At 42.4% G+C, this 25553-nt stretch overlaps 2 long non-coding RNA genes across 7 annotated transcripts in view; one reads left to right on the top strand and one right to left on the bottom strand.

Annotated features, from left to right (window-relative positions):
* LOC110951699 (uncharacterized) overlaps positions 1–24001 on the top strand; it is a 33358-nt gene extending 9357 nt beyond the window's left edge. Inside the window, exons 2-3 of the long non-coding RNA XR_007944882.1 lie at positions 5501–5570; positions 19462–24001. This is a non-coding gene — a long non-coding RNA (uncharacterized LOC110951699). The remainder of the gene's footprint in view (positions 1–5500; positions 5571–19461) is intronic.
* Positions 20057–25553, bottom strand: part of LOC110951698 (uncharacterized) — a 94788-nt gene continuing 89291 nt past the window's right edge. For all 6 annotated transcript variants that reach the window (XR_007944881.1, XR_002595742.2, XR_002595744.2 and 3 more), the window contains one exon: positions 20057–23102. This is a non-coding gene — a long non-coding RNA (uncharacterized LOC110951698). The remainder of the gene's footprint in view (positions 23103–25553) is intronic.

Below are 25553 nucleotides of genomic sequence, written 5' to 3'. Positions count from 1 at the left end.
TTTAGATTCATTCTTTGTAACATTTTTACTTCATTTTATGGAAAGAAATATTGATGGATCGACAGTTCGCCTTCGGCTTTTCTGCACCTCACAATGACATATTACAAGGGATTTTGTTATCTGTGGCACTATCTGTTTTGCAGTCACAACACTTGTCTGAGCTTCAGCACTGACAAACATTGTTTTTTGTTCAGGGAATATCTGCTGCATGTCACTTGGTGTTTGCACAGATGACAAACATGATATGTGACCTGCACACATGTTGCTGCCAGAGCTGATGTCAATTTGAAGGACTCTGACATGCAAGTGTGAAGAGAGAAGACTTTGTAACCCAGTTTATAAAAACACATAATTACTGCTGCTTAGAAAACATCTTCAGTCACAACTATAAAGTAAACTGTAAAGCTGCCTGAATGCAAAACTGCAGAGAGTCTTAGAAAAACGATATTTATGATGGTGGTAATGTTTCTCCTTTGAAAATTCTAAAACACAGAACAACACTTGTTTTTCTCAGAATTAAGATTTGCGCAGCATTATATAACCCACAAGCTGACTGCCAGCGTCCTGCAGCTTGTTTATGGTGACATTTCATGGCTTGGTCAGTGGGGTCCTGCCAGTGTGCGTCTTTATTAGTTTCTGTGCACTGCTGGCGTGCACTCCCCAGCAGCAGCACTGACAGCCCTGATCCCTCCTCTGTGCCCCACCTCATACTAAGCCTTGGATTTGAAGGACAGGCAGCTCAGGACAGAACAAGTGCGCCAAAGCAGAACGTAAGCAAAGCTTTAGAACATAAGGCCACACTCCAGTGTATCTTTCTTGGACAACAAGTACGCCACACTTCCTGCCTAAAAAAGACATGTCACAGCTAATGCTTCATCTGCCACGCGGTCAGGTTTCAGCTAAAAAAACAAGTTAAAGGCCAACAATAGTGAGTAGGAAGTTACTTGTGGAGCGTGTGAAGTCGATCTTTGAGCAAACAACACAATGAAGAGAATCTATCACTGCAAATCCGCACACATTGTTCTGAAGACTCCGCAGTAAGACCGACCCCTCAGCAAAATCCCAAGTTCAGAAAATTTTGTTGAATAATTAACATGTAAGACCATGAAAAATTCACACATGGCGAAAGAAACATTGTTATTACCTCTAAATCTTGTAGAATGAATTCTTTATTCCAAAAGGAGAAGTTTCCTCCTGGGGAGCACCAGGAGGTGCTGTAAAGCAGTTAGCCTTTGATAGCACAACACCTGCAAAAACAAACATGGCTGCCGAGGGGGTCACGGCCAACAGTAACGTACGTTGGTTCAGAGAGTTAATACAACATTAACGTTTGAGGCAATTTTTCAGCACAGGGCATCAATATTTTAATAAAGAGCTCCCTGCATGCCCTCCTACCTGGGGCTTGGAGCACAGAGCAGAGAGGAGACTCAGCTTGCTCTGACCTCAGCTCAAATATTTAAAGCCATGTTGAAAATTGTAGCGCTGTTGTTAGCATGGTAGCTAAGAAGCATTCGGCGATGTTCAGCACCCCACAATGCAACATTTAATCCACGCGAGGACGCATCCTTTTCCAGTCGCTGGCCGTACATCACCGAAAACCTGTATTATTAAATTTCTTTCATAATTTTTGCTTTTTTCATAGGAGATGCAGGCTGGTTACTCTCCCATATATTTTTAAGCAATACAGGGTATCTCATCAAAGAGTCTCAAGCAGTTTCAACAGGCAAGCACTCTCAATCCATTTCAGTATCTGTCCATCTGCCCGTGTTATCACTTGAAACCGAAGTGGCAAGAAGGGAAAAGAATGGATTTTGTTGGAAAAGATCGGATTGATTGAGACACTGAAACGGTGCTGAAGGCTTGGTTCATTGAGTCGCAGATTAGAGCCCAGCAGAAAGTGATAAACTAAAAGACGAAGTGAGGCGACCTGGTCCTACTTCTTCCTCATCTGAAGTGCTAAACCTCACCCTGACTTTGTAACGCTGAGGCTTGTGAGTCACAACTGTGAAGATATAATGTTATTTAAACCCAATCTGTCACCAAATGGAGCGAAAAAAAAATGCTTGCCAAGTGCACAAGTCTAACATCACCACTTATGAGACACACACTCCCACACACATGAATGTGCGCGCACACACCTCCCTGTCTCCATGTCATTATATTAGCAAAATCGGCAATTAATAAAAAAAGTGAATCCGTGGAGTTTTCATTAACGCGATCGCAATCAAAGGTCAGGTTAGACATTAAGTAGTGACAGAAGTATCAACACTATTATGTGACTTAATATCACACAATTCTGTCAAATAATTAGCTCCCGTAACCGCCAGGTTATTTCAGTTGGTAATGAGGGAAACTCTGAAAATATTTAGTTGAAGTGATAACATACAGTGATGAATAATTTCTCAGAGAGGAATACTACGGCATCCCTCTTGGGTCTTGGTTGTTGCTTCAGCGAGTGACCCATTTTGCCTTTTAAACAAACTGGAGACACTGCTAATTTTGACAGCTCGATTCACGGGTACCCAACCCTTCACAAGTCTGCCACCTTCTGCAGCAATATTGAAGTTGGTGACAGACAAGAAGCACTGGCATGGTGGTGCCCTGATGGTGCCCAGGTGGTGCTCATGGTTCTACATGCATGCTGCCACATGTCCATAACGGGCGGATGGATGGTTGTTGCCTTGAGTTCATAGAAAGTTAGTTTTGCCAACAGTTTTTGAACTTATATATGAGCAGTAGAGGGAGAAACAGTCTTTTAGTAACAACAGCAACCGACATGCCTTTACAAGTGAACGTCGCTTGCTTGCATTGCCCCGTCATACAACATTGTGGGATCATGATTACTTGTAACACTTGAGCAGTGTTAAAAAGTTGTTGCTATTCAAAATAGAGCTGATTTTACATTTTACATTCTTTAAATGCTGTTGGGCAGCTTAATCCATAGCGGTGGATAATTTCATAGACGAATCATCAGTTGTCTGTGTAAAATGTGTGAAAGGTTGTTCTGAAAAATAAGTGGTCACTACAGATGTCAGATAAACGTGGTGGGGGAAAAAGTTCAATATTTCTATTTGAAATGTGCAATAAAATTCTAAAGTGGCACAAAACAGAAACACACATGCATAGTTTTTCCAGTAAGCACTGCACTGATAATATGACTTATCTAACATGCACATGTGTTCATGATGTCCATTTCACTGCGGATAAGTAAATCATCATAACCAGCTATTTTAGCCGGCACAAGAGACTTCATTCTTTTTATAATTTTAGTGAGATATCAGTAATTTTACTGCGAATAAATTTCACTTTATTTAATGTTTTGTGTTATAGTTTAGTTACAATATGATGTAATGATGTTCACAGAGTTAAAGAAACCAGAAATCCTAGTTTATAAAATGCCCTAGCCGTTTTCGAAAATATATAGCTCCTGTTCTTGATTCTGTATTATGTGACCCACTTCACTATAATTCATAGTTTAATTACAGCCTCTTTTGTGCGTCAAGTAATTCGCGCAGCTTCATTTTGCCCCCAAAACTTTCTGAAGTCCTTGGTCTTTTTCCTTCTGCTATTATATAAGCGAAAATATTCCTGCTCTGGGACGGCGAGCCTGCTCAGGTGGTTTAACTTCATTTCTATGAAGGTCAAAGGATTCTGATGAATTACTTTACGACAGTTTATTTAAATCAGCAGGTCTGCAGCATAATAGAATGGACTCAGTTAAGTACACTAAAAGTATATCATTCAGCCATTTGAATTCAAACTGCTGAGCGAAGCGGTACGTGTAACCTCAGGCCACATTAAGTAGCAAATCAACATGGCTGCTGGGCTCCAAAGAGTAATAATAATCTAAAAGAAAAATTATATATTGCCAAAATGAAATTGGCAAAGAATGCAGGGTGTGCACGTGGCAGTGGGCTGCTCTATAAAGACATCTGCTGATTACACAGTTTGGGGAGGCCTGGTAGAGAGGAGCCTGGCAGTGAAACGTGTAAAGAGATTGAGACCACACGACAACTGCTGAAAGAACAGAGCACTCAGACCCTCACAGCCAGTCACTCGGAGCATGAAGCCATAAAGATGTGAAGCGGAAAGTTGCCTTCACTCTATTTTACACAACAAGAGAACCTGGGCTGCCCAGGGTGGCAGAATAATATTAGGCCGCCAAAATCCAGTCAAGGGCTTTCTTATTTTGTTCAGGCCCACAACTTGGCAGGCGCACAAAATACCCAACACAGGAGGGATGGAATTTTTTCCCCGCTATTGTGAAGTGTTGGGAAAAAAGGAGAAATCTCTATTTTGATGGTGCAGTTTTGAACATGCTCTCTGCATACATCAGATGTGCTGTGCTCACCTCCCGAAGATAGTGGCAAATTGGTGTCTGTCTGGGCTGACAGTGACATGCCTGTAGACAGGTCTGCCTACATGCATTCCTGCGTGATGTTGTGTCAGCGCTCTGTGTGGCAGGTGGAGACAGAGACCTGCTTCAGGTGGCTCATGTGCTGCAGCGTGGCTCCCCAGAGAGCAGAGCCACGCTGACATACTGCAGCTGTCTCCCTACATATGGCAGCAGGACCGGCCCTGAGAGCCACGACACAGCATTAAGAGCCTTTCACCCAACAGGGCCAGATCACTGCACACAGGCGACGCCTACACCCTTCTGCCACGCTGCTTTTAGATTCGATATTGAATCATTACAGCAACTGCCACCTATGTGATTTGCTCCTCAGCCCTGTCATGCCGTTATGTATCTTCAAGGTTGACTTTGAAGTGAGTAAACAGGAAAACATTTGGTTCAGACACTGATGACAAATGGTGGCGGAACTGCAATATTCAAATATAACTGCAGCTTATTTCAGCATAAACAGAAAGGGCTCAAAATTGAAGAGCTGGTCAAAAATGATTTACTGATTGGAACTATTTCCACAGCTTTCCTCTGAAATATTATCACGGCACCTGCATCTGAGAAAAAGTTTCACGAGAGATTTGTTTGGATATGTTTCTCTGGTTAGTTGCACACAGGCTCCACAACTGACATACAGATTCAGAGAAGAACAGACGGACCGGAGAGAGTCAACTATCTGTTCTTTTATCTTTTTTCTTTCATCACATGTCTATAAATATTGGCTGGAACAACCTTTCCTCAGTGGGCTTCAGGTACTTTTGTTCAGTGAGAGTGCTCATTACGACTGAGCTCAGTGTTATTTTAAGAGACCGCAATCTGAAACAGGTCTTTAATTTGTAAATGGGAAAAATTTTTCTGGAGATTGCCAGATAAATGGTGTTACTGACTCTAAATTGAGGCACAATGCTTGCTGCACTGACATGTTTACCCTGAGCTTAGGTTTCATCAGGACATCTGAGGGCATCTGTTTCTACCTCTGCTGAGCCGCATGTGTCCCTCTGATCATGTTTAGCCAATGCCACCTATGTGTGTTTTCCCTAAGCCTGCTCTCTCCTCCTGACCTCTCACCCAGCCTCTCTCTTTTCCTTTGTTGTTCAGGTCACAGTCGACGCACTCGCGCCTACGCAGCCACATGGCCACGTTTTGGTATGCAGATACACAGACACAGGTAAGTCTGGTCCAGGTGCACCCCACAGTGATCCTGACCCACTCCGGCTCACCCCACAGCTCTCAGGTCAAGCTTAGGGCCCAGCAGGTTTCCAGCACAGGTCACAGAAGGCCTCAACATCCCAGAGATGAGACTTCAGACTGGCACGAAGAGGAGTGTTTGATGTGGCCCTGAGCTGGGCTATGTTACCGTGATACTTTGCCTTTAATTAGCTCCAGCAGCTGCTGCTTCCTGGTTGACAGGCCCTGGCAAGCGCCACTGTCTCTGTAATCTCTTACAGGTGACTGTCAGTTGCATGTCAGCTCATTGTATAGCGACACGATATGTGTTCTCCTTTAAGTCAGGTGTTCGAACTTTAGAAAGCAGCATCGGTGCTTACCAAGCTAATTAACGGTGAAGTGAGTGTAGACAAGAGTTGAATGAAAGAAAAAAAAGCTCACAGAGCTATAATGACCACAGCATGTTTCCAAATATGTTATGCAAATATGTCTCCAAGTGCCAATCCCTGCCCATTATATTTTTTTTTACAAGTTTCGTGTCTGCTTCCTGAGGATGCAATCATGATAAAGAGACAGCAAAGTTCTCCTGGTGACAGTAAAAGTGCCACTCTGCATTCTTTATCTGGATTTCCAGCTTGCACAAAGACGTCTTAACCACTGGAAATTGCCCTCCGAGGACAGACTGCGAGAAATTGATCTCAGATTAGATGAGTGCACCTTGTTGCCTGCTCTCCTTTGTCACTCCCAAGTTGGTGGATCTTTCCTTAAAACTCCACCAGAGATGAAAAAAGGGAGACTTCACAGCTGGCTATGGCATACTAATACCCTGGACTCATTAAATTAATGGGGGCCAGATTCCTCTTACTGAATGTGCACTGATGCCCTTTGAGTTTGCCGGGGCTAGAGGGTGTGCAGCACTTTGAAAGCCCTGACCGGCATATTGAACATGCTTTAATAGAACCCTTTTGAGACTCCTGGTAGGATGCTCAGTAACTCTTTGCCTTTAAGTTCCCGCACCTCTCTGTGTGATCTCGTCAGATAGCCACTCTATCCTCGGATTCAGGCCTGGAGAGGGGGAGGGGACCATGCACGTTAAATGAGGCCAGAGGTGTCCATATCTCAGCAGAGGCCATTCTTTCCCGGAGATGTGAATCTTTGAGACATGGTGCTGAGCAAGCTTTGAAGTAGAAAGGTGCTCAGTGTAAGACTCTGAAACAGGAGGCTTACAGGCCGACTTTCACTGGGATTCCCTTCGGGGAGGAGAATGTGGCCTCTCGTTGGACAGTCGTCTATACAGTGTTGATTTAATTACTCCATTCTGCTGTTCTTCCAGCCACTTAGACTGCATTGCGATAAAATTGATTCACTCCCTCAAATGGCCATTATGAATGTCACTGCCCATTTAATGTGAAGACACTACTGTGAATCACCCCATAATATAGGCAAGCCGCGGGAATTTAGAGAATCCATTTTCATTACCAGTGGTAGCAAAGGCAGAATTTCAAGGTGTAGAGGGCAAAGAAAAAGGTATTGTTTTTCATAGCACTATATTACAATGACTACGTCTTCATATAATAGGAGAAACAGAATATTAATACATGAATTTTGCATATTTGCCCAACAGCAAAAAGATGAATTGATAAGGAAAGAAAGCTGGTGAACTCTCATTTGCATGACAAAAAAGTCCCCTTAGACTACTAATACATCACCCTGGTGGTTATCAGAACCGCACGATTTTAAGATAGAGAGAATTTACCCTCAATGAAATTAAGATATTAAGTCGAGAATCATTTAAGATTTATACTGATAAAGTAGCAAGGTAAAAGTCAGCCAAATCTGCTGAAAGGACAGTTTGATAGAACGATAATCTTCCCTCTCAGTTCTGCTCTGTCATCTCGACTGCCTGCTCTTGAACACCATGAAACAGAAAAACATCACTGACATTGATGAGATTATACACAGTCAGGAATGAGGTGGCAGGGCTCATCCCGGCGGGCTGAAATACCCTCCAAACACAGCCGAACAAAAAACAAGTGGCAGTACAGTGGGACGCTGACAGGAAGATGCAGCGTTTGTAGCCAGACAATGAGGCTCTGGCTGTTGAGTGTAGTGAATAAACAGAAATCCAGTTGGCTGAGTCAGATGCACAGCAGAGAAAGCAGCACATATCTCGACTATAACTCTCTCTCTCTCTCTCTCTCTCTTTATTCTAGTCTTTGCATGTGACAAAACACCATATACCTCTTCCAGAAATCCATGTTGGGCAATCATTTGATTTTCATATCTAGCCTTGACAGTAATGCTTTCATAAACCCTTTGATTTTAGCTCGATCACCATGGCTGCAACATTGCTGGATATCGCTCCTCATTAGTGATTCCATAAGCAGAGAGCAATACACTGTTGTAGCGGCTGATACTTACATGCCTCCCACTCTAAAGTGTGGCGGTAATTTATTCTCTCCCCAGTGCTCATCATCCTGATGCAACTCACACAGTGACAAGAATCCATCTCCGTGGTACCTGGCAACGAAGTGGGGGGAGGGGTAGAGGAGGGAGGGGATCACATATTTTGTGATCACAATCAGAAAGGGACGGGGGGGGGGGGTTACTAGGCAGGTTTAGAGGGTCTTAGTGCCACATCACTCCCGGCAGAACGACGCGTGAGGACCGATCAGATGTTTATCACACGTATGCATCAAATGCGTTCAACAAGTCTCCTTGAGTTTAAATAATTTCAACAGCAAAGGGTAAAAACAATTCACTGATGTGATCCTACATAAGCCATCTCCTCCTGCCAAACGTTTTTCTCAGAGTATGGCTTAAGCACTTCAAAGTTAGGTGCTATATAGAGAGCATGATTCATTTGGCAGCTTGTATTGTCCAGCTTCAAACCCCTAAAGCTAGCCAGAGACACACTGTGGGCTGTTTTCAGCTTCAGAGAAGAGAAAGAATTTGGCTTGAGCTTAGGCCGCCCATCCCCGTCCAGAGATGGGGCTCTTTTTCATCTTATCGCGGTCTTAGCGCATTGGTGTGGTGACTATGTGCTTCACAGGTGGGAGTCTGCCTCTGTCAAATAAGCTAGTTCACTAAGGATGGGATTTGCCGCTGTTATTTTTCTATTAGGGAAGAATTATGCTAAGCCTTTAGAGGCCATCTTTGTGTTGCTATGGCAGCCCATATTTCCTACCGGGTTGCGACCTTGAATGACTACAGTGCAAAGCCAAGTAGCCCCAAAACCCTTTGAGGATTAGAACCAGTGTCTCATAGTTATGCAAAACACCTCTGATATGATTGAACCTTGAATGGATGAATGACAAAGTTTATTGAGATCGCCTCTCTTTTCTTCTGATTATTGTCATTTGATTATTCCCAATCACTTGGCATAGCTTCAAATACAGCTTTTTTTTCAAATGGCTGCTGTTTAGGACAACTCTAAGGGCTCTTTCATGTCCAGAACAACTCATATCTTTATCAGTGATATCAGTGAAAACAAGACTGTATGATTCATGGTGATGCAAAGTCAATACAAAGGCAACTCATCTCAAATAGAAAAACAAGACAATACATTACTTGTGAGGGCAAGTATTGATGATTCTTAATTTTATCTGTTGATGCAAAAATGTGAAAAATTGTTCGTACAAGTTTATAAAAGCTAAGGCACCGTTTGGTTGAAATTATATGAAAAGAGAAAATCAGAATTGTCCTCCACCAGCAAATATTTGGCATTCTGTCCATGATTATCTGATCAGAATTGACAATTTCCTGTCACTTGACAACTTGATCAATTGATTAATCTTTCCAGCACTAATTGAGGCAAATCAGTGTGGTGGCTACAAACATGACACGGCGTGCTTCATGTTCTAAGAAGGTTAATGTGAAGTTTGAACCAAATTTTTTGTTCATATTCGTAGATTTATAGACTCTTGGTTGCACAACGTACTACAGATGCTGGTTGTGATCTGCAATTTACATCTGACTGGGAGTTTCCTTCCTACAGCTATTTGAGCTTGCAGAATGATTTTTTTCTGAGTTGTCGTCAGCGCACGGTTTGTAAAAGCGATTTCAAAAAAATCACAGGTCGAATATCACGTGCAGCCAAATCAATGGAAATTGTTTTCCCACTCAAGATTTTGTCATAATGTTCCGAACTGTTTTCAGACCAGCCATCAAAGCCTCGACTCTATTCAGAGGCATGTATAGACAGCTACTCAAAGCTGACGCGGAGATGAGGCTTTGAAAGTATGAGATTGACACTACTGTGGTCACAAAGCACAACAGGAGACTACTTTGAAGAGGAAAATGCTTTGAGTATCGGATTTCACTTCAGAAATAGTGGCCGAATACGAGCTCAACTATTAGACGTGTTGAATTGGTGTACATTAACCAACAAAACCACGTGGACCAGAGGCCACTTCCATGAATGTATCCTAACAGGAACATGGGAGGGTTGAAACACCGCGGTTAAAGTTTTGAAACCACAGTAAAACATGACAATCTGTTTTTTTCCCCCTCATCTTACTCTTGTGTGTCTTGGGACAGTGGGGGCTTGTGATGCAAATAAAAAAGTTGACAATGTATCCAAGCAAACAGCACTTTTTTTACTTCACAAACTAAAGTGCTGCTATCATAGCCATGTCTTGTTGGCAGTTTGGGAATTGATCAGTCTCAATCCCAAGCTGTATCTTTGTCAACTGGCAGGTCTGCTGAAGCTGACACATTTTCTGACAGTGCCTTGTCAATGAGCGCGCTTCAGTGAAATCCCCAGCCATGTTTGCTCACTGCCAAAGTGGTATCTATCATCTTATTTTTGACAAATTCGTCACACCCATCTCTCAATCTAATTGGTCTTTGAGGCTCCTGTAAGACAAAGACTGCTAATCTTAGTGTGTGCGTTTGAACAGTGCTTGCCACTGAACACTTCTCAAGTCTTTTGAGCTCGTGCTCAGCGAAGTTTGAAAAACATGACAGTCACATTTTAGGTGCTCTGATGTCACACAGTCTTTCTGGCTTAAAAGTTCACTCAATATGAGGTTTGGTCTACTTTGATGTGGGGTCTCTAGTGATGTGATTTTAGCATGCTATCTGCCTCTGCTGTTCTCTGTCACCCACTCTTGCAAAGACTGACATGGGAGCTGCCAGAGCTGAGATTCAGCCTTTTATTCCTGGTGACTACAAATTAAAGATATGGGGAAGGTAAATTCAGGCAGCGCCATGACAAGTACAACTTCCACCAGTCTTTGCTCCTGTAAGAGAGGCTGCACTTAAAACCTGGAATCACTCTCTCACTCACACACACACACACACACACACACACACACACACACACACACACACACACACACACACACACACACACACACATATATATATATTTGTTTGCAAGAAGACAAAATGTTATTTTTATTATCTAGTAAATGCTGCAAGCACTTTCCTCTTCAGAAAAAACATGCAAAACAAAGATATCAAGCTCAGTTTTTAGTAAAGCATCTCCACATTCATTTCCATGAACAAGCTCAGCTGCTCTTTTGTTGAAGGAATAAAATGTCAGGAAAACACGCAGGGAAGTTTATTTATGACTTATTCATTTAGGTTTAAAATACCCCACAAAACAACTTACAATTCAGGTTTTTCCCCCCTACTTATTATGCAACATCCTCTGTCTGAACGTGAGATTGTGAAGTTGCAGTTCTGTGAGGTGGAGGAGGAGGAAGAGGAAGAGGAGGGGAGGGGGGCTCGGTGATAAAGATCTAGTAATCTTGTTTTATGCTTATGGCGGAGAGAGGAGATCCTCCGCCCCCCTGCGACGCCACGCTCACCTGAAGAAGCAACCGGAGCTCCGCATGACTCCTCAGCTGCTCACATCCCCGTGTCCTGAGAATTGGGATTTAGGGAGGATTAAAGCAGAATATTTCAATTTAGCGCCGGAATTTACCTGTCTGCGCCAAAAGTAATTACCCCCCAGAACCCCCCACCTTCTGGAGAAGAAAAAGAAAAAAAAGAAAGAAAAAATGCAATTATGGAGGCAGTAGAACACACCTCCAGACGGGGGAGGCTATAAATGGCTGTAAGTCGAATAAAGAGCAAATCTAGGAGTGTGATGAAAGTAATTAAAAACACACACAACGTCGCAGCTGCCAGAAACTCTGCATTTATTTCACCATAACAGCCAATAGGTGATTGAAGTGAAAAGACACAAAATAAAGACAATGAGGCTTTTCAGCGTCACTCCTTGTTCCCCTTAACTACCCCGTTAACCCTTTAGTTCCTGGATTTCACTAATGTTAAATAAACCACACAGATTAAGAAGAAAAAAAGCACAATCTGTTAAAAAGGCCATTTGGAGCAAAAGACCTGATATGTATTCTATTTTCTTGATTTTATTCGTATTAGTGGTGTTTCTTCTTAGTTTATAAGCTCGGAAAAAATGCATCTTTGTGTTCATTCTGAGCTTTAATATGTGCAGAGGCCGATGTTATTCGGATGTGTTCAATGACTACAGAAAGGAATCTGAAATCTTGTATTATTATCGCAAGAAAATTGCCATTATTTGTGTGGGCTTAGAAGACACACACCCAAAAATATGAAATGACTTCAGTTACTGCGCATTTCTTTTAGATATAAGAAAAATATCAAGTAAAAGACATTTTGATCACTATAGAAGTATAATTTTAACCTCCCAGCTGCCATTAAACGCAGCTTGGGACATTTTGATTATTTGAGAGTTTAAGCTTTAGATACAAAACGGATGCTATTTTTGTTTTTTATAATTTATTATTCAGTTTCGGCTCTGAAAATAGCTTTGGCTTGAGTGTGGGTGCAAAAACAGCATCCACACCTTAAATACTCTTCGTAACTTCTTCCTTTAGGTGAAATGTGCTCCTGTACGTCTGCGTGGTGTGTTTAGGGGCTGTGCTGAGAGTTGTACCAAATGAGCTGCACTTCTAAAAAAAAAAAAAAAAAAAAAAAAAGGCCTAAACGCAAATATTCGCTGCTTCTGTCCACGATGTTCGTTACTGGCCGATTGTGTCGCTTTTTGTAGGAACAGATAGAGAAATAAAAGGCGCTCATTCGTTCGTAAACGCAGCTGATGTGAACTTTTTGCGCATTTTGCAAAGGGATGGTTGCAAACTTTCGGAGAAAAACGCCCGAATAAAATTCTAAAATGGAACATTTTACGCATGAAACGGAGCTGAACGGATGGAATCAATTAATAAATGAAAGATGTTTTCAGAAATATTAAATCCTATTTTTAGTCTCTTTGTTGTGCCACATTCTCTGCTTTGCACAGATGATCGTTCATTTTGTCTTTTATCATATAAGAGAGAGAAGAAAGGGGGAAAAAAGGTGTCCGGTGTGTGGAGCAGGAGAACGAGGCTGAGGCCCTCTGTGGGTATATCCCATGTAAACAGGGCCCTGTGCATTGTGTAAATTAGGTGGATTAGCCCCTGCTTTTGTTGGACACGGTGTGTACACACGGACACTGATTGAGCTCTCCTAAAGCCAGTTTGGCCCTCACAACTTTCAGGAAGTCTTACATTCTGCAGACCTCGGTCCGGAGCTGATCTAAAGGGGGGATCCTTCAGGAGCAGCATTCAGCGTCCCGTTGGTTCAGGGTTTGTTTGGCGAAACGCAAGAAGTGAGTCGGAGGCTCCTTTAAAGAGAACAGAAAACATCCTGTTGCTGTCTGGAGCTCATCAAGTGAACAAACCTGTGAGCCAAAGACAGCGGTGAACACCTTTTAATTACCCAATCTGAAATCATTAGCTCTGATTGATCGGCGATTTCGGTGAAGTTTTAATGAGCGCGTCCCCGCCGTGCGTGTGCACACCCTAATTTTGGAATAAATACAAATATTTCCATGTTTTAAAAAAAATAATATTTAAGGCATCTGCACTGATTGAATTAAACAGTTTAATAGCTGATTATTGCCGTTGGTTGGTTAAATGAACAGAAGAGTTTTATTTTTAATCACACATCCTCCTAGGATTTCTTGTAAATATTTTAGAGGTTTTGTGCGTCTTTCGTGCTCGTCAGGTGGTTTTAATATGTTATTTTGATGTGTTCTGAGATTTTATTTTTATGAATCCATTTTCTTAACCTGTTCCTCTCATTTATTCTCTCGCTGTCCGCGTCCTTGTTGAGAGTATGAGATGCAACAGATGAGAGGAAAGAGATGAAAGAGGAAACTTCATTCATTCGGACACTAATTAACCTCGCACCGGTCTATATTTAACATCAATGCACCCTTTTAATCATTTTTAAAATAAAGCTGATTGTAAAACAGTTTTTAAAAAAGCGTATTTTAATAAGAAGGTAACGTGGGAAGGCCTGAGGCCCACACTTTCCTGCATTATCCATCCACCTGTAGCTTAGACGCTTCTGTGCAGAAAACGAAAAAAGATGAAATGCATTTTGCAAAAACAACTTTACCTCTACCTGCTTCTGTTATTTGAGTTTTTCTAAAGATACATATATGTTTGATAGTATTTGTTGCGTATTATGTAGCTGGGCTATTGATGAATGACTTAATAACCAAAATGTCACCAAAGTACGATCATTCTCATTTTTATATCAAAATCCTCTAAATAAATAATTGCCCTGCAGTGCTGTTCGGTTTGGTTGATGATTACTGACCCATTGTTAGACTGAGGAGAGAAAAAAAAAAATCATAAATCATCATTTGATCCATGTGTCACATCTGGATTTAGAGGGAAATTATCTTCCTCAGTGGCACAGAACTCCGAGGAAACATTAGTATTAAAGTCCTCATTATGATAATTATGATAAAAGAAAGCTTTAGAATCACTGGCGCTCGCAGATGTTTTGATTTTTCATCAGACAAATGTTTAAAAAAAAGAAACAAACAGTTTCTATCAGCTTTAGAAGGCCGCGCTGACTGACTTTGATTTTGCTTAATATGAGATGATTTTGCGCGTTTAAGAGCAAACGGATGAGACTTGGAAAGAGGAGTTTTACAACGTAACCTCTTCACAGTGTCTTATATTTCATTAATTCATTTTTTTTCATGTTTCTGGTGGAGGTGGAGTAATATCATGATCCAATAGGTTTGAACAAAAGATGTAAAGCTGGCATCCTTTCTGACTGCAGGAATCAAATTTTGCATCAATTTAATTTTTTTTCATATGCAGATTTGGAGCTAAAATTGCATTTTCTTGACAGCATATTCAGAAAACCTTGCGTCATTTCCCCACAGGTACATGCACAGGTTTTCTGAGTATTCTGGAAGCTGATTGCATATGTGCACAGATGGCTATTAAAAGTAAATATGTCCTTTTGTTTTTGCATGAGGTGCAGAGCTTTAATTACACAACATTTCTTCTGAAACAGAGATCTATCTGGCCCTCTGAGCGATGCTCCTGTCCAACAAGCAGGGAGAATTAGCAGCTACTTCAAAGTCAAATGCCTCTGGAGGCACTATTGCAAAAAAAAGAACAATTTGCATGTTATTTAAAAAAAAAAAAAATCCAAGCAAGTGTTATTTCTGTGTGGAAATATATGAATGTAAGAGTCCATTGTCCAAGATGATGCAGAATGTGACCTGAAAGACTCAGATCCTCTGTGAAAGTGACAGTAAGACAAATGCCAGCAGAAATTAGACACAATGTAGGACTTAGCTGTTAACAGATCTGACTTTTTCAGCTACACAGATGAGCTGGAAGATGTGGAAAATGCAGAGAAAGTTTTACACTCAGTAGATGACTAAGGCTGGTGAGTAATTTTTCTATCAAGTTTCATTTCACCAGATGAAAGTGAGCTTTCTGGACTGACTGTTTCAGAAGCAGCAGTCGTCAAACTAAATGAGCGAAGAGGAGGAAGAACGTTCCCTGATTTACTTCCTAATGGATTCTTTGTTTAAAGACGGGGTCAGTTAATTCATTAGCGTGTCGAATGGTTTAAATTTACATGTCTAATTTCACACTGTACAGTATGTCTATTGAGCTAATTGTGTCTAATTGTATGTGTCCTGGAATGTGTGGGCTCATCATAGTTGTCTTGTTGTCTCTGTCTCCATGAGCCCATGTGCCAATGCAAATGTGTGCCCATATGTGGGTGTTTGAGTGCTCCACTGTTACTCTGTGCGTGTGTGTGTGTGTGTGTGTGTGTTGTGTGCAGCCTATTAGTAGAGTTTAACCCCGGTGTTCAGGGAGTCACATCCCCTCAACACACCAGGCTCCATTCTTATTGCAGCACGTTAACATTTTACTCTCTTCCCTCCCCACCCACACCGTTCACTTTTGTCCTAAGAGGGCAATTAAGGAAACAAACGTTTTCCCCAAGATAAGCTAGCTGCCAGCTTTGCATACTAATGCAATGCCAAGTGGTTACAAATAGTGAGTGCTCTAATTACCGGCACTATTTTCAATCAGAAATTGCTCAATTTCCCAGGATGAGGTCTCTATGGCTGGAGAAAAAAAAACACACACACACACACAACCTGACAGAGGCAGGAGACAATCATCTCTATGTGGAGTGTGTCTGATTTTGTCTGCCTGTGTGTGTGTGTGTGTGTGTGTGTGTCCACATGTGTGCATGCATGTTGGTGGAAATAAGTTCGTCTGCCTCTGTGTGCACAAACCCCGGCATGACCCACTCTATCGCTGCTGCCCTTGACAAGTCGAGAAATGGATCCTGTCAGCCTCCACAGCATTTAGCAGCACAATTATCCCCTTTCACAGCCAGGCTGCATTAATGTAAACCACACCAGGCAGTTGCCACTCAGTGATGAGCACGATGCGGTGCACCATCTCTCGGTGAGCAATTTGATGCAATTGTGTTGCTGTGTGATCATCAGTGCAAATCAGGGCCTGCTCATTTATTAAGCAATTTCTGTTGGAGAAAATTAGAAGGAAGGCTCGTTTAATTTGACAGGAGATGGTAATATCTCTAAAAGCAACAATAATGCATAATGTGGCTGACATCAAACTAAAAAAAAAAAAAAAGGAAAAAAGGGACTGAGCAGGATTCATCAACCCATCAGGGAGGGGTCAACTATTCTGAGAGGAATGGCCATCATCATGTGGCACCCAGGAGCAGGGGGCAGTGCAGACCAAAGTGACAAGGACTCACTTCCCTGGCTACGAGAATGAGTCACTCCATAGGATGCGCATGCAGGGCCCATCCGTTGGCCTTAGCTGACCTTTAGCTCCGACGGTGGCTAATGGAGGGCTGGCCCTCGATCAATGCACTGAGAGACAGGGCTCCCTGTCCCTGCCCTTTCACCGGGCCAGGAAGGGAGAGCCGCTGCCAGAAGCCACGCCGTGGAGCCATCGACCCTGCCACTTTCCCATCCTGTGGGTGACAGCTGCAGTGCCAACGAGCCTGGGGACACCACGCTGCCCTGCCCACGTAGGAAGGACAGCCAGCAACTCTGTCTCTGCAGCGATGGGAAGGAAAGTCACAGATGATCTGCCTGTGAATGTCACATACATGCAAACAGCCACAGCAAACCCTTTGGTGCGGAGCAGATTCTGTTCCGATGACCTGCACCGCTGCTGATAAAGCCTGCATACGAGATGGAACTTGGGCATAGCCGTCTGGGGCTGCTGGGTGACAAAATATGTTTGCATTTTTGTGGCTCAAAAGTTTTTCAAAGGCTGTTTTAAAGTGAGTTTTTCCACTGCAATTAAACTTAAATGTTATACAATCAGAAAGGATGTCACTCGTGCTTTGACAGCACAGATTATATTAAACTTATTAGATTAAATGATGCTAAACACAGTTTGAACACAAAAAGCTGAGACTGCAACCTTTTGTCTGTTACAAGGTAAAACCACATCAACAAAGCTAAGGTGCTGCATAACTCTGTCATTTGCCAGAAGTTGTGGCTGTAATGTCGGTGTTTTTTCCGTTTGTTGTGCACTTTAACTGTGCACAACAAATGGGAATGTATTTTCTCATGTTGTTAAGACATGCCTGATGTTGTGCTTGGTGTTGTACTTTGCAACCCAGATGGCGCACCACTGTAAACCTTTTTTTTTTTTTTCCAACAGAGCACCCTTTCTTTTTGACAATAGACAATTCTTGCATAAAAACACCAAATATTTAGCGTGCATTTTAATTGCATAGGCTTTCAAACATGTGACAGTATTCAAAACAATAGCAGATGAAACATTCACTCCATATGGGAAGGGAAAAGAAAACATCCAAGAGGTTTTGCACAGATTGCTCTTTTTATTATCATTAACAGTAATGTGATTCTGAAGCCCTGTGTGACCTCCTCACAGCAGCACCTCATCTCAGAAGTCATTCATTAGAACAAACAGAAGGCAGGCAGAAAGACAGCGAGAAAGAGACATGGGGAGAGAGCATAGTGTAAAATAAATTAGATTGTTCTTATTAGATGAACCACTTTGAGACGGTGAAAGAAAGCACGGCTTTAGAAATTCAAAGGCTATCCGATAGTACAGTATCCGGAGATGAAGATGTCGTGTGGAGCCCGTGATCCAGTTGTTGGTTTTGTGCTATGTGTGTAATCGCGCTCACACTTACTGTCCACTTTGGATTGTAGGAGCCACAGGAAGCCTGGAAATATGGGCACGAGCAGCGCATGTTTGGACTGAGATTGGGCCGCGCTGCTTCTGTTCAAGGCCACGGGCTGATGCAGGCTGTGGTGAAACTAATCAAAAAAGCTTCTTATGTTTTCTTCCTCTGATAGAAATGGATTGTAAAGTCTTTCCCCTCATGATTTGGCACAGTGTTTAGCGAATAAGACTTTTGCACTGGAATGACAGTAAAGGCCACCTCTTTCAATCAGGGCCCCCCCCCCTCCCATCCTCCTGGTTCCTTTCTCCATAAGAGCAGTCAGATGGCCTCCCTTCTTATCTGTACCTCCCCCGGTGCTGCTTATCTCACCAGGTCTGCATAGGTCCAAGTGACCCATCGCTATACGTGTTTACGTGTGAATGTATACATACATGGGGGATAAATGGCAGAAATGTGATACAGAGTGGTCAGAGGCTCGGCTGCAGCCTGAGGAAAAGGGGGGAGAGAGAGACGGTGGTTGGGGAAGGGGGGGGAGGAGGGGGTGAGGAGAGCTGTGTGGATCCTTGGAGTGGTGTGACAGACTCCCCAGCCTCCTGGTAGGATTTGTTGGAATGTGAGAGAGGAGGATTTTAGCACCAGGCGAGCCACGCCAGAGTGCTGCAGACTTCATGCCATCTGTCTCAGCCTCCATCCTCCCTTTGCCAAACTCATCAGACCTTTATTTCCTCTCCCTCTTTCTCCTTCTCATCCCTGTTCACAAGAGTAGCGGACATACTGAGATCTGCTAATGTACTGGAGGGAAAAAATGGCTGGGCTTAATAAACGAATTCAAAAATCTCGATTGATTAATATGTATTCTTGGAGCTAATTGTCCGACAGCCCTGATGGAGATAAAAATGTGTGTTCGATAGCCCTGCCATTTGTTACTTGACCAACAGAGAAGGAGAGAGAGATATTCATACCATAGCAGATCTGCTGACCAGTTAATAATGAAACATGTTTCAAGTGAGAGCCAAAAAGTTCACTTAATTTAATGCTCCAATATAAAAGGCAATTACCCTGACTGACTGGATTTATGAAAATGTGGGGAAGATGTACACATTTTATTATGTGATTAAATTGTTTGCAATAAACACTGTTTGGTGTTATGTCACTCATGCACTATATGAAATCCAGATTAGAGATTTAGGTTCACTTGGCAGTCCACGAAAATGAAATTGTAACCCCAACCAGAAATGACCAGATTGCTTCAGTGTAGAGTGATGTGCATTCCTAGGCCATAATTAAATCAAAAGCAGATTTTCACATCAAACGGTGGTGTGATTGTGTGGTGTTTGGGTGGGACTGATCTCTTACCCTCTCTCCGCATGTGGGCGGCTGGGGAGAAGGCTGAAGGAGATCTCAGGGAGGAGCTGTGCCGGCTCCATGTCCTTAACCTGTTTGCAGAAGGGCAACGGAGGGTGGAGAGAAGGGAAAGGCAACATACCCTTCGTCCGAAATGGAACACCAGGTGGCAGGAAGTGGGCAGGAGGCCTTTGAAGCTGACCCCTGGTCTCCGCGTTGGGATGGCCTCGGCAATCGATTCAGCCAGAGATGGCAGGGAGGGGAGCCAGGTGCCCCCAGAGGGTCTTCAGACCACGCAGATCTATTATGGGCGAGGAGGAGAGAGTCGGCTGGGGCCCAGCCCCACTGCTCCCAGTCATATCACTGTGGAGACAGCCAGAGTCAACTGGCTGCATCCTAACAAGCAGGCAAACACTGAGAACAGTCTGGTGCACAACAAACTCAACAGGCTCAGCCTCCATACTGTAAGCTTTAGGAAGGGCTTCCACTGCAGACTGCTGTCATATCTGTATATAAAACATTGCATAACACTGAATAATTGGTGTGAGCCCATACATGCTAGCATGCTACGTCTGACAAATTGAACGCATGGAGGTCAGTGAAGAGCATTTGAAAAGGAAAGAATGAGACACACAGAAATGAGCTTGTTCCGTATATTAATATATTTATTTTCTTACAGAATACAACCACAGATTGCAGTTGAGTGACTTGAGAAACTGTGGTGCAGAAGTTGTGGGCTGAAATGATAAATCAACAAGAAAAACAAGATTCAATAATACCACATAACAGAAAGAGCGAGGAATCATCAAAAAAGGGACACGAACAAAAAGAAAGCACAAAAGCAGAAAATTAAATCAGCAGATGTTTGTGTGCAAGCGTGCACACGTGATTGTGGCGAGCTGCTAAGTGATCTGGTAAATTGCCAACATTACACTGAATTTGTCAGAAAGAAAATATCAGCAAATACTGAACAGCCATTGTATGTTTTGGGATAGTTTTGCCAGTTAACGCTAACGCAAAAACATCCAGTGATAATGCTGTAACAATTCAGGAATCAGTAGGTAGATCTGCACGTCTATGAATCAGGCTTCCCATTCACAGTGTTCATCTAGGGCAGCTCCAGAAATGCGCAGGCTGCTTTGTATTTTGGCCAGCTTTGGAGGAGGTGAGTGCTATCAGTGTCTACATGCTCATCCCTCTGTATTTCTGTGTTTACTGCTCACAACATGTAAGCAAACACACATGTGCACACACAATTAAACTCACAAACAGAAACTCAAATCCTGATCCCCCACCCTCTCCATGCTTCCCTCCCCGGGCAAGGAAATGAAAGCTGGGCACTGGGAGAAGGATGGCTGGAAGAAATGAAGACGTGTCTGATTTCCTCAGCAACCAATGATGCTGCAGCGCTCTGTACTCTCTGCCCTCTGATAGGTCTTTGTCACTCTCTTCATCTTGAGGCCCATGTCATTCCCTCTAATCCCCCTCCCAAACACAAACAGGCCAATCCTGAGACAAGACTCAGGGGCTGGGGAGGGATGAAGCAGCACTGGAAAGAGTGAGGGATGTAGCTCAGGAGGAGAGAAAGGGAGCACCAGAAGCTGATGGTGGTGTGAGAAGGAGCCAATGTGTTATTATTAATAAAGCATTAAAAAAGTGAGCACATCAAAGCATACAGGGGCTATGCTATCATACATGAAAGTAACGCACTATGGCTTAATGTTTCCTAAGGCATGTTATGGTGACGCGGCTTTGATTTGAAATGCATTGTGTGGAAAATGGATTTACAGGAGTGGGGAGAGAAAGCCTGGTGTGGGATCAGACCATAATTTAAAACCTGACCTCATATGCTCTTCAAAGTGTCTGCGAGCGTGGATATTTAGGACGTCCTTACAGTATGTGTGAGAGACCCAAAGCACAACAACATAAACAACAAACGACACACACATGCATGTAAGGGATGCGGAGAACACCTGCAAAAACAAAGAATGAGAAGTTACTGTTAAATCCAACATGTACCATTTCACGTTTTGATTATCAAAGATGATTGGAAGTAATTTGTCTTTATTCTCTCCTTTTTGAGCGCACAGGGGTCGCACCTGATTGTACCGTGCTCCTTCACCAATCAAAGCCTGCAGGAAGTGAGGCATTTTTTTTCTCCATTGAGCCCCCATGGCCAGGTAATTATCCTAATCTACCTTCCCTCTGTGCTCCAGCTCCTGTGCCACACTAACTCAGACCACCTCTGTGGCTTCATTATCAGGGCTGGGACTCACTAATGGCTTGGCGGCCTCACTGTGCAGGCTGCTGGCGAAGAGAAACCAGGGTGAAAAGGAAGAAGAAGAAGAAGAAGCAGGAGGAGGAGAACGGGGAAGAGAGGGAGGAAAAATGAGTCGCTAAAGAGCAAGGGGTTGCCCTGAAGGTTAACATCTCAATCATGAGGGACAATGCTCTGTAGTCAAATGGTTTCGGCTTCTTGAAAGTCAAGATGAAGCCACAGGGCACAACAGTGTCAAAGAGGCAGCCAGGAGATGGGCTCTCTGCACCGCAGGATGACCAGGACATGTGTGTTTGAGGTGGCAGGTTGCTGTGTTTACGTGTGCACGCCACACACACCCCCACCTTGCGTGTTTGAAACAGCTATAACCTCACAACATACAGAAGGACTGGGGGTGGGATATCAGTTTCAGTTTATTTTTTCTGACAAATGACACTCTGACAGTTGGAAAAAATGTTGGGGTCCCTGAACAGATTTCCCAGTTACAAAAATAAAATGTGTTGGATCAGACAAAGACAGACATTTTACATTCTACTTTTGAACCCCAATGAGAGCACTGGCAAATGCCACCCCACCCCCACGCCGTCTGTGCCATGATTGTTGTTTCTCTCCAGAAATGTCATATAGTTAAGAGGTGATAATTCTATATGGCGCAAACAGACACTGACTTCTTCCAAGTGTACATAGCATATAGGCTGACAGATTGAGATGGTGTAACATGTCTTTGCATCACTCTAAATAGGCATGCGAGCTTTAAACATTCTGTATATACTCTGAGTTTCCATTGGAAACCTTCTGAAATGGAAAAAAACAACCCAAATGCATTGCACTAGAGGTGAAAAAAAAATGTTCAGAGGTTAAAAATAGCGCAGACCTCAGTGATACGTGAAAAACTGTAGTACTCTTATGTCTGTGCAGGTGTAGCCTACATTCCAGAAAACTCCCGAAATGCAGAAAACTGCATTGATACACATCGTACTGAATCCCCCGAGGGTTGATGTTAACGCGGAGCCTGCAGTGCAACAGATCCTATGTTAAATGCACATTTAAAGAAACGCTGATGTCAATTTCTATAAATGTTAAGATGCATTTTTTTGCTTCCAACAGTTTAATGAGAAACTTTTGTCAGATTTATGTCACGTCAACACTTGACTTTAGCGCGTTTCAGAGTCCTTACGTTTTAAGTCAGGTTAAACATGAAATGCAAAACTTAATTGTAGCTGCTGCTTTGGTGATTTACTCTGTTATTATGAAGAATTGTACGTACGCGAGTGTAGGTGGCTTTTTACCACTCAAATAAGACACACTCTTCGGAAACACCTCCACATTGAAACATCCTCTTTCACAGACGAAAATGAAGCTATGCTCTTTTGCAGACTGGTAGTAGTGTGACTGGAGCCAAATGATCTGCAAATGAGGAGAAACGTTTAAGTAGCTCAGGGGACTGCAGAAAGTCAACCATGAAACACGTGGTTCTTCCAAAGCAGGGTAAAAATTAATACTGGTGCTCAAAAATACCTAAAAATTGAAATATAACTGGAAAATAGAAGGTCAAAATACAGTGAGTGGATTTGAGTGAATGGGTCAGTGCAACTAAATTACTTTATTATCTTCTCACTAACATAAATCTGAACATACAGAGAGTTGGGGTTTTGTTATTCAGTATTTAGATATTTCTGTCTCCACCACTACACAAGTTCTTTCGCTTAAATATTCACTGAGAGGTCTGTTCAAGAACCAGTGTAACAAGAACATAATTTCTGTTCAACGATTTGGGTGAAAGGACTGTTTAAAGCTCAAGTAGGCTCTTTTCCCATAATAACCTGTCAGGATATTGGAACTCAAGTAGTCTCAGAGAGAATTATGAGCTTCCTCTTTGTTATTTCGAAAATCTAACCTGAAATGTAAATCACAGGGCGTTTTATGCAGATCATTTGAGAAAGAATAAAGAGCAACAAGTCTCCAGTGGAAAAAGGAGGTGTGGTGCAATGGGACAAACAGAGGGATCAAAACCTGATACAAGCTAAAGGTGAATATAAGGCCCACTACTTTTGGGTATTTCGAGCTAACCAGGGCTGCTTGTTATTTCGTTGTTGTTTTTTGTTGATCAGAGCTTTCCAGATTACTGCCAACTGCAGCTTTAAGACATGGTTTGCATGATGGCAGCAAGAACTCAAGAAGTAACGTAACCTGGATGAAGAACTTGCCCGAATCACTTCACATTAAAAGTAACATCAACATAAATTAAAATGATGGTAAGAAAGTGTATTAAACGGTAGAAGAGGCATTAAAATTAGTGTAAATCATTTGTTTCCCGCTCATAGTGCTAATCTGTATTACTGCTCTCCACTCTCTTTAGTGTACGCCACATTTAGTCATTTTTAAAAATGATTCACACAAACCACAACTCACCACACTTAAACTTACATTGTCATTAACCAGTCTGAGTTTTATATAAAAAACATGGTTTGTATTTTTAAAAGCAGTCCAATAGGGCGATTCTAAGCTCAAACTATGCTAATACTTTCCTAACTGCAGGAATTGCAAAGAAATACACCGCAAATGTAAATTTAAGAAGGCAAATTAGTACATTGGCATATATAATTTATTGAGCAAATGTTGAAATGGCACTTTTAAGGAAAAGGAGTTCCTCTTCCTTCTTAGGTGAAACACTGAAATGGTTCCAGTATGAATTACCTCTTAGGACACCTATATTAGATAAGCATATAAATGGCTTAATTAAGGTGACAGTACATGTGCATGCTTAGGGCTCAGGAAGATATTAATACATTCTCTTCCCCAACATTGTTGTCAGATGGCACATGCAGCTATCAGAAGGGAACAACTCTGTGCAGGGCTTGGTGCCGACAAGCATGAAGACATGCTTTATTTTTTGTCGGGGTAATGTGATGATACTTGATGCATAACAGCATTTTTGCACAGGATTCTGAATCAGAAACGTGCTATATATAAATATGCTAAAATGGTTTCAAATGGGGTTTCGGGAAAGAAAGGGAACGAGAAGAAAGATCTGCTTCAAATGTTTTCCCTTTCTTCCCCAGAGAACTATTTTCGCTCAGCAAAGAGTTCTTGAAGGTGAGAGAAGCAAACCTCATTCTGGTCTTTCCAGGTCAGAAGAGAGCTTGAAATGTAAAGGTCTGCTTATTGGAGCACTTCAGTTGTGTTGTAGCAGATCGCAAGCTTTTGTTTTGTTGTCAAGCTAGTAGCTGGTTGCTTTCTGCATCACGTCGAGTGCTGAGCAATGTGACTGTAAACCATTAAATATTGTGACTTCTCAGAGTGTAGAATGCATGCAAAGGAGGATAGAGCCAGCTGAAGGCAGAGGTGGAACAGCCCCCCCCCAAAAAAAATAAAAAATCTTGCATGTGAAAACCTGAGCTGCTTCCATAAAAGGCTCTTAAAGGAATGTAAAAACCTGCTCTTCTGCAGCTTCTTTGCTTTGACAAACCAAAATAGGAACCAGCTTGCACTAGTGTTCCTCATAAACAAGCATCTACAACAGATGAAATATGTGTTTTTTTTCTCGCCCTCTAAAGACTGCTGAAAAATACACAAACAGCACTGACAGAGAATACGGCGAACAAAACAATGTCAGGTAAGATGTTTGTCAATCTCTGGATTAATTGTAAGCTGTATGTTTACATGCACCTGTACAGAAGTGCAATGTATCTGCTAAATTGTGGCTGACTTCTTGTGAAAAACTGTAAGTTTACAGGATTGAGTACACAAAAACATACAAGCGGGGCTGCTCTAACTTTTTTGGGAGCCCTGTGAAAAATCTTGTTTGGGCCCTGCACTATATTTCAAGTGCTCGTGCATGCACACCACATCTGCTTC

The sequence above is a fragment of the Acanthochromis polyacanthus genome, chromosome 10 (assembly GCF_021347895.1).
Source record: "Acanthochromis polyacanthus isolate Apoly-LR-REF ecotype Palm Island chromosome 10, KAUST_Apoly_ChrSc, whole genome shotgun sequence".
NCBI classification, from domain to species: Eukaryota; Metazoa; Chordata; class Actinopteri; family Pomacentridae; genus Acanthochromis; species Acanthochromis polyacanthus.
Note: the sequence above shows the minus strand (reverse complement) of the source record. Positions and strands in the feature narration are given on the sequence as shown.